Source organism: Condylura cristata, unplaced genomic scaffold (assembly GCF_000260355.1).
Source record: "Condylura cristata isolate star-nosed mole 26May11 unplaced genomic scaffold, ConCri1.0 scaffold00010, whole genome shotgun sequence".
Classification (NCBI taxonomy): domain Eukaryota; kingdom Metazoa; phylum Chordata; class Mammalia; order Eulipotyphla; family Talpidae; genus Condylura; species Condylura cristata.
Window position 1 is genome coordinate 44,758,526 of NW_004567111.1, and position 10,066 is coordinate 44,768,591.

A 10,066-nucleotide genomic window follows, 5' to 3' on the forward strand; every position below is an offset into this window, starting at 1 on the left:
TTTCATTGATTTTTTGGACTATTTTCCTGACTTCCATTTCATTTATTTCTGATTTGACTTTTATTATTTCTTATCTTCTGCTGGCTTTTGGGTTATTTTGTTGTTCTTTTTCCAATTCTTTAAGGTGGCACATTAGGTTGTTTCTTTGAGCTATTTCTTGTTTCTTTATGTGAGCTTGTATTGCTATATATTTTCCTCTTTTTTTTTTTTTTATTTCTGGAATTTTATCATGGAAAATGGTGATGGTCCGGTTGCTGGATTGAGCCACAAAGGCCACGCTGTTGGTGACATTCCTGGAGTCTGCTCTAAGGTTGTCAAAGCATGATGCCTCTCCTTTGACCTAATGCAGAAAGAAAGATGAAAATTACAAGTTTGATGGTGAAAACTCAGCAGTAGTAAACTTTCATATGCCAGTTCTGCTGACTTGGACTCCATCAGCACGCTGAAAGCCGATCGAGAGCCAAAATGATCAGCCGCGAACCACCAGGCCAAGAGACCTTGGAATTCTTTTTAGATTTTTAGAGTTTTTTAGTTGTAGGCTACATTCAGTTTTACCCTTACATCTTGTCCAGTATGTGTTTTGGGTTATTACTAGTCCTAGAGATTTTTTTTTTCTTTCTGAAATCTGTCAAATTTCTATGTGCCTGTTTGTCTTATACATTTGTCTGGAATGTGTATGTGAGTGTTCTTATATTACTTGCTTTCATATTATATGGGAATGTATTTCTAGTACTCAGTTTTCTGTCTGGATTCAGTGGAATCATTTCTTGATTCCAATACTTACTCTGTATTCCTGCTTATTTTTCTTTTTATTTTAGGGATGAAAGTATTATAAGTTTATATTTAATCCTTCATTTCTAAGCCTTCTATAGTTGCTTAAAAATGTTATTTTTAGCATATCTCTAATAATTATGCTATTACTGCTTTTCCCTGTAAGTTGGAATCACTTCAGTTCACCAGTATGTCTATCAAGTTTAGTTCAAAGCAGCTCATATTAAGATCACCAGTGACCAAATGCAATCCTTCCTTCTATGTACTTTTCTCTATGACTTCTATATATCACTTGCTTAGTGACTCTTGTGACACTTTTAGAGTAGGATTTTCTACCTATTTTATTCTTTCTTAGTGTATGTTATTTTTACCAATGGTATTTTTTCCTTCATTGGCATTGTAATGTCTCATCAACTTTTTTTTCTTTCTTAAAGCAAAACAGTTTTGCTGATTTCAACACTGTAAATATGTTTAGTGTCTGTTGTTTGAGAAAATGTATATACACATATAGTCAAGTGATATTATTTAAGTAGAGCCATATTATGAGTATATTTAACTGATTTAAAAACCTCCCTTTCAACGGAATGACTCCAGTATCTTTACTTTACTCCCCATAACAATATATAGTATAAAAAGATGAATAACTCCCCATAACAATATATAGTATAAAAAGATGAATAACTCCCCATAACAATATATACTATAAAAAGATGAATAACACCACTCACTGGTGTTTTCATAGTTCTCTTAAAGAGGGAGTTATTTGAATATGCTGATAACTAAGTATACATCCTTTTGTGTCTTTCATAGGTTTGGGGCATTGATTCACAAATTTTAGTATGTTTGTAATTTACTCTTTTGGGTTGGGTTTATAAAGCCATAAGAGATGCAAGGGAATTTCAGAGTTACTTTGACTACATCTAAACTTATGTGGCAACTTTAAATTTGACACACTTGATAGTTTTTACTACTCTGTCCATATACATTTGAGTGATATTACCGCACATGTAGAAGATACATTCATCAAAACTTATATAGCTTTTATATAGCTTTGTATAGCTATATATAAGCTGTTTATTGCTCATGTTAACTCTAGGCATAAAGACAAGTATAGACAAATAGTTATTATAAACTTAATTCTACTACCTCTGCAGATGTAATAATATGTGTGACCTTAGGAAAGTCGTATGTCTACTCTGCAGTTCCCTATATGTAAAATGCAGGTAATTCTTACTTTATAAATTCAAAATGTGGTATTAAAAAACTGTATACAAAAATATATGTAAATAACAAAGCCCGCCCATGTGATTAATTCAGTTACTGGGATCATTACTCATGTCTAGTCTAGAGGGTAATAGTTGGTCCTTAAAGAAAAAAATATATTTAACTGAGAAAGCTTTATAAGACATGGGAACTGAGAAGTGTTTACTGATGTGGGGCAACGGTGAGAGATATCCTAACTTACATTGTTGTCTTCTAGTATTCACTTTTGATGATTTCTCAAATGCCTAAATTAGAGTTCATTTTACCCACTTATCCATACAATTTACCACCTTAATTAACCCATTTCAAGTGTGCATGCTATTTAATATATTCATAATGTGCAGTATCAGTAGCATCATTCATCTCTAGCTTTTCTTCTTGTAAAACTCAAGTTCCATCCCTATTATTAAGTTTGCATTCTCCTGCCAGCCCTGGCAACCACCATTCTACTTTACAATTTGACTAAATATCTCTCAGCAGCAGTATCATGTGGCATTTGTCTTTTTGGCTTATCTTGCTTAGCATTATGTCCTCAAAATTTATCCATGTTGTACTATATGTCAGAATTACCTTCCTTTAACAATAATATGCAGTTTTTATATATATCTATTACATTTTGCTTATCCACTTACCTATCGATGAACATGTTGCTTGCTACTGTATTTTAGTTATTGTGAATAATGCTCTTATGAACACAGATGTTGCAAATATCTCTTCAATTCTTTTGCGTATATACCAAGAGGTGGAATTGCTCTATCATGGTAATTTTACTTCTACAGTTTTGAGAAACCTTATTGTCTACACAGCAGCTGTGTCCATCTACAATCCCTCTAACAGTGCAAAAGGATTTCCATTTCTTCACACCACTGACTCTATTTTGATTCTCATTTATTTGTGTCACAGTTTGAAATTCCACCCAAGCCAAAATCTGAGACTAAGCCCTGAATCTTCTTACTTTACCTCCTTACTCATGAGCCGTTAAACTTTAGTTTATCCTGGTAAGTGGCCCAATTTAAATACGCTTTAGAGATTTCATTGTTTTCTCAAATACCTAGAATATAGACCTTTTATGGACTTTTACCCTACTTTCAGAACCAGGAGACCTTTTCTTGTCAGGCCACACAAGCTGTTAATAGCAAGTGAAGGAACTGGAAAACTTCATATTCAGGTAAGCAAAGAAACAGCTAAAATCTATAATACAAACTATGAAGAATATCTGCCAAATATATTTTGGACTAAAGATAAATTTCATTAGGAGCATGGAGCAAAACCTTGAGAATTAATTCTCTTAAAGCAAGTTTTTCACCCTTAAAATTCTCTGGTAGAAGTGTCAAGATGACCAGGAGGCTTGACTTGTTATGACAAGTATTGGGTATCCTGCAGGAACTCAGTTCACATTCCAAATGATGAGGAACATGATATTGCTGAGAAAATTCATGGAGCCACTATAGTTTCTGTATTCCAGCATTCAGATGGAGAAAAAAATGATTTGGAAGTGTGAAACTGCCAAGAGAAAACATGACTGCACAACCCACCTGCAGTTGGTGCCTGAATTCAGCAACTTCATGTTACTGCTCTGCAGGAAGTGATGCCAAAATTGAGTGTGGATGTTCTTCCTTCCCTACTGGTTGGTAAGAGTGTATTCTGCCATTTGCTTTAGATAGCCAGCTTCTCTCATAGTGTCAGGGATATGGTAAATAAAGGACCTGGGTAGCATTGTCATTATCAGAAGATAAGTAGTGGGCAGGAGGGAAGCAGCAGCGGAACTGAATAGTCACAACCTACCCATACTCTTCCTACCTCCTATATTCCCCTCTCCCACACAAAAGGGACTGAATAAATAAAAAGGTGGTAGAGAGTACTCCAGGAAAAGAGATTCAGATGTTCTCCAGACTCTCAGGAAAAGAGTGAACTATAACTCAGGGAAAAAGTTCAAAGAAGTAATGACACTGAGGAGATGAAAACTAATCTGCAAATAGTTACAGAGCAAACTGTAACAGTCAGAATAAGGTAGAAATAGTAGTTGCATGTTAAATCCTATATTCTTTTCAACTCATCTTTGGTTTTTATGCGACAAGGAATACTCCAAAGTTAAAATTTGAAATCAAATATCTAGTTACCTGGAGGTTTTTTTAAAGATTTATTTATGCATACAGAACTGGGTAACTGGGTTACAAGCCAGAGGTACAGGGGCCATGAGAGGATCCACCAGAGACAGAGTGGGGAGCAGAACAGACCAACTGAGGAAGTACACTGCTGAGGGGAGCAGTGGGTATGTCAGGAGAGGTCTGCTGCGCCATATGGGTCACCTCCGGGGCTGGGGATCGAATTCACACTGAAGCAGCTGTGACTCACTTGCAGTGCTGCGTCCTAACCCGTTGAACAACCAGGGAGGGCCACTAGAGGCTTGTTTTTTTGATACTCTCAATTCAAGGGTAAAAATAAAACAACAACAACAAAACAACTAAATGCATAGCTAGACAACTATAATAAAAATGCCACGTATCAAAGGCAATATAGCTATGCTACAATGTGAACTCTAAAGCCGGCATCTAACTGGGTTTGCTCCCAGTTTTGCTTCTTATCTGGTACCCTGAGCAAGTTGTATAGGCTCTCAAGGTCTCAGTTTCAGTGGAATAAATATTTGTAAAGAAATACCTTGCACATACTGCTCAAAAATCATTAGCTTAAGGGGTGAGAATAACTGAGTTGAATGGATGGGAAGTCAGAAATGGAGACTGATTTGGAGAAGTTTGCATTACAATGAAAGAGAAGAAGAGCCTACTCACCTCCCTTTAAAATAAAATCTTTTTCCACCCATATTTTGGAGTCTCTGCCCAGTCTTAAAAAGGGCTTTATAAAGATTCTGCCCTGGCCCACAGCCCCTACCTGACTGGGAAGAGGCAATTCCCTAAGACCTAAGTGTACTGTAAGAATATGCCTTAGAATATGACATCCATTTGAATTTTCCTCTAGAAAATCGAATTATCACAGAAAAGTTTCGAGTGAGTCATGAATGGTAAATACAAATCCATAGGCCACTCTGGGCTAGATATGCTGGTGAGAAGAGGTTGTGCGGTCTCTGGAATCTGTCATGTCTTACACTCCTTAAACCCTCTAGCCCTATAATAACATCTGTATTTCCTGTCATTCAAACTGCCATGAAGAGATTTCAGTTTCTTTCAGCTAACAGATCATGACTGGATCCTTCTGCCTTGGGCATTCTCATTTTCAATCCCTCCCTATTTACAGATAGTGATCAGAGAGAGTATCTGAAAGCCCTGACTTTGTCATGTTATTGGGTCCTACACAATAAAGTATCAAGTCAATGAATCCTTCATCTGCCAGAATGTGGCCTTGTTATGCCTTCTCAACTTTCCTCCACCATTTTAATGTTAAATTTTATTCTAGCCAAAATGATACTTATCACCTAACCCATCAACACTTTTCTGCCTTCTTTGGACTCTTCTTTCCAGTGATCCATGTCCTTTCATTCAAAATGTGACCCCAGTGCAGCATGGCCATCACTTAGGAGCTTGTTAGAAATGCAGAATCTCAGGCCTCACCCTAGAGCTCGTCAATCAGCCTTTTAATTTTGGAATCCACATTAAAATTTGAGAAAAACTGGTCTATGTCTAAATCCTCTTGTTTTAAGTTCCAGCCTCGGGGCTACCTACCCCCTCAATCAGAGTGATCATCTACCTCAACATGAATTCCTGTAGCACCAGTAATTATTAAGTATTTGCTGTGAACTGATCAGTAAACCATCAGTAATGACTTAGCATCTTGCAAACTAGAACTATGAAATTATCTATAGAAGAAATTAACAATCCAGTAAATAAATTTATTAGATACTTGGTGCATAGCCTTGATCTTGATGTTTCTAACTTTTAAAGAGTGAGCATTGTTAGTCACATCACTTGCAGCACACATTTCTATAAAACAGACATTAAATATTAAAATACTATTTTAAAATGCAAAACACATGATATACTTAACAATAAAGGTTTATGAACTCATTTGAATCTCACAGTAATTGTACTGTAGTTATCCCTGATTGGATCACTAATAACATGTCCCAAACTGAGTCCCTGGTCTTTCTGCCCACACCCACCCCTAAACCTGCAACAGCTCGAGCTTTCCTCATCTTGGTCTATGCCAATTTACTCCTTTTAGGTATTCAGACCCAAACCCAGAATTCAACTTTGACTTTAACTTCCCTCTTGAAACTCTTCTATTAGTAAATTCTGCTGATTTAAAACATTTAGACTTGTAATACTATACCCATGGTCCAGTGCACTACTATTATCTCTTGCCTGATTGTATTAGTTACTTAGGGCTGCTATAATGCTTCATGTTCAGTGGCTTACATAACAAGTTTATTCTGAGTTTTCTGGAGACTGGAAATCTGAAATCAAGGTATTGGCAAGGTTGTTTCCTTCTGAGGACTGTGAGGGAAGGGTCTGTTCCAGGCCTGTCTCACTGGCATTTAGATGACCATCTTCTCTATGTCTCTTCCCTCTATGTATATTCTGTGTCTAAATCCCACCCCCATCCTTTTTTTTTTTTTAAGGCATAATTGATTACAGCCCACTCTAACATAACATAATCTTAACATAATCTTAACATAATTTTAACATGACCTCATTTAACATAATCACCTCTGGAAAGATTCTCAAAGTCACTTTCTTAGGTACTAGGGGTTAGGACTTTGACATTGTAATGTCTGGACTATTGAAGAAGCTTCTCATCTTCTGCTCTTGTCTACTAGAGCCCATTCTCCACAAACAGCAACAGAGTTATCTTTTATTTTTTAAACATATATGTGGTCTTCTCTGCACGTTTCTGTGTTTGGACTTATGCACATAAAGTTGTGCACATAAAGACCCACTAGAAGGAAAAAGACAGAGATTACTATCTTAGGGGAATGATTTTCTCTTCACACAAAATTGCCCTGGAGAAGTTTGGTGATGGAAGCAGCAAGGTAGAGAGGATGAACCATGCTCTAAAAATAATCAATACAGTAATGAAAAAGAGTAGTTGGGGAAATGCCAAGGAACAATTCTTACAATGTATTGAGCAGATCTGCTAAAAGAAGACCCTGTCCTGCACCCTCATCTTCAAGGTAGGAATATATGAGTCCGTTGGGATCCCAGCCTCTAAGATCACTTCTCCACATCTGTTGTCAATATTGCTACTCCTACTCTGTTACTTGCTTTGCTCATTTGGATTTCTTAGTAACCAAGATTGAATATTTAAGCCTCTTCAAGGTCGTGTTAAGATTTACATATGATCTGGAGAGAGAGTTCCAGATTCAATTCTCTTTCAGATGGAACTCTTTTGTCCACCTCCTGTATGATTTTGTGCAAGTTTACCTAAACTTGATGAGCCTCCATTTCTTCCTTACAGAGGAAGAGACAAAGTGACTTTCTCTTCTGATGTAAGGGCAGAGAGCATGTGTCTCACATGTCTGGCACTGAGCCTGATCACAGGCTATCAGAGATGTTCTTTTATAATATTACTGAACAATCACAGACACTTGAAGCTAGAAAACCTGCTTGATAATGTTATCAGAAGGCACCTTCTACCTTCATCAGATAGTGAAGGGCATCAGGAGAACAGATTAGCATCAGACTAATGGCCCAGGACCCTTGAGCTGTGGTTTCTGCTCTTCAAATGGCTGTGTGCCTTTAAATCACTCTTTTGGCATACCATTCTTCCTCCATTGCTCTCACTGGGTCCCAAGTTGCTCCAAGCTGAAGTGGAGGTGCCACTTCGTTTCTGGGTCCTGTAGAAACTGAGTTCCCGAGGAGCTGGTGTACTTTTCAGCACGAAATTCATGTCAAGTTCCTGGAAGAGTTATCTGTTTAAAATGGATACCAGATTACATGTCTTCTGCTTAAAATGCCCCAGTATTCACCATTGGAATAAGAGCCAGCATCTATGATGGCCTACATGGCCTTGTAATCTAGTTCTCATTATGTCTTTGCCCTCATCTTCCCCTAGTCTCGCATACCATGCTTCAGCCCTAAGGGCTTCCTTGGTATCCTTCAAATAGGCCAGCAAGGTACCATATCATTGTTTTTGTGGTAATATTCCCTCTACATAAAATATCCTTGATATTGGCATGTCTTTTCCTCATCTCCTTCAAGTCTGTTCAGATGTTTCTGATTCAATAAGATGTTCCCTGAAATTCTGATATAAAATTATAGGTCCCATTCAGTCTTCCTTATTACTCTTTTATGAGTTTTTTTCTCTAGCACTCATCACATTTTGGCATACTAGTTAGATAATATGCTTTTGTATTTTGTTTAATGTCTGTTTCCCATTAGAGTGTAGGTTTAGAGATTTTTCTTTGTTACAGTCCCACACACAAGAATAGTGTCCATTAGCAGGTAGTCAATATATATGTAGAAAAAAAAAATAAAAGAACTCCCACTTTATAAATGTTAAAACTAAGAAGCAACTGCATCAATGTATGTTCTTAATTTAAAGCTTAAAATACAGGTTTGATTTTAAAGCTTTTCTTATGCTTGTGAGATTATATCTAAACAGCCAATTTAGAGCATTACATTGTCAGTCTGTGATGGGGAAAAGATGTCCTGAAGGAACTCTGCAGAGTTTTGTGGACTCCACTACTCCAGTGACTGAAACTACAACTCCCAGCAATACCAAGGGGAGAACTGTGAGGACCCAAGGGTGGAGCTAAGCAACCACTTTTGGGGATATATATGAGGGAGGCATGTTGCTCTCTTTCTCCTTCCCTGGGTTGCTCCTTTTACTTTCCCTTTGTAAATAAACCCATTATTGACCCTTTTGTGTGTGCCTGCAGTACAGCTGAATCTTAAGCGCATGGGTAAGGACCCACAGACAGGCAACTCAATTCACATTGAGTTACCCTGTAGCAAATATAATTATTCTAAACCCCAATACACTCTTTCTTGGTGTATTTGATGGCTATACCTGCACCATTAATGGTTTTACTATTTTATATTGCAATGATTACTAAGGTTTATAAAGTAAAACATAGGAATGGCTGGAAAAATCAATTCTTACAGAAAAATCTGCAATAAAATGTTCCAAACTCTCAAGGGTAGTATGTCTCTCTCTCTCTCTCTTTTTTAAAAAATATTTTATTTATTTATGCATACAGAACTGGGGTACAAGCCAGAGGTGCAGGGGTGGTGAGAGGATTCACCAGAGACAGAGTGGGGAGCAGAACAGGCAGATCGACGAAGTACACTGCTGAGGGGAGCAGCGGGGGGGTCAGGAGAGATCAGCTGTGCCATGTGGTCACCTCCGGGGCAGGCAAAGATCGAACTCATGCAGATGTGGCTTTAGTTTCTTAGTGCTGTGCTTTAACCCATTGCACCACCTGGGAGGGCCTGGTAGTATGTCTCTTAATCCTACTCCTCACCACAAACAAGCACCCCCATGCTTTCCTGGGTACTTCTCAGTTCTTTCTGCCTTTCTGAACAACTCTTATCTCTGACTTTCTTTTCCTTGTATGAAAACTCCTAGATCTCATGTCTTCCTCTTAGATTATTTCCTTGTTTTGATGGAAACTTTTTTTATTTAAAGATTTTTTTATGTACTTATGTGTGTGTGTGTGTGTGTTAGTGAAGTAGCACTATTTTACACCCTTGTTAATTTTTTTCACAGTATAGGATTTCTCCCCTCCTGTGGTCACCATAGTTCTCCCACCACCAAACCCATCTTAAAGTAAATTATTTAGTATGGATAACTGTCATTCACACTTGATCGACAGTTAGCAGAAAGCAGACCCTATCCAGTACTCAGTGGAAAAGTGTCCACAGCACTGTAAGATAAGCACAGAGGAAAAGAGATGTATTGGTTTGGCTCTCTGGAAAATTCAAACTGCTTCAGTGAGTGATTCAGTAACAGGTATACTATCTCTTTCAATTTCTGTTTCTCCTTCCTTGCCTGGCCTCTGATACCTAATTCTACTTCCCTGTTAGCTCCAGAGTAGCCTTTAAAAATGTTGGCCCCCAACAAGCATATGAAAAAATGT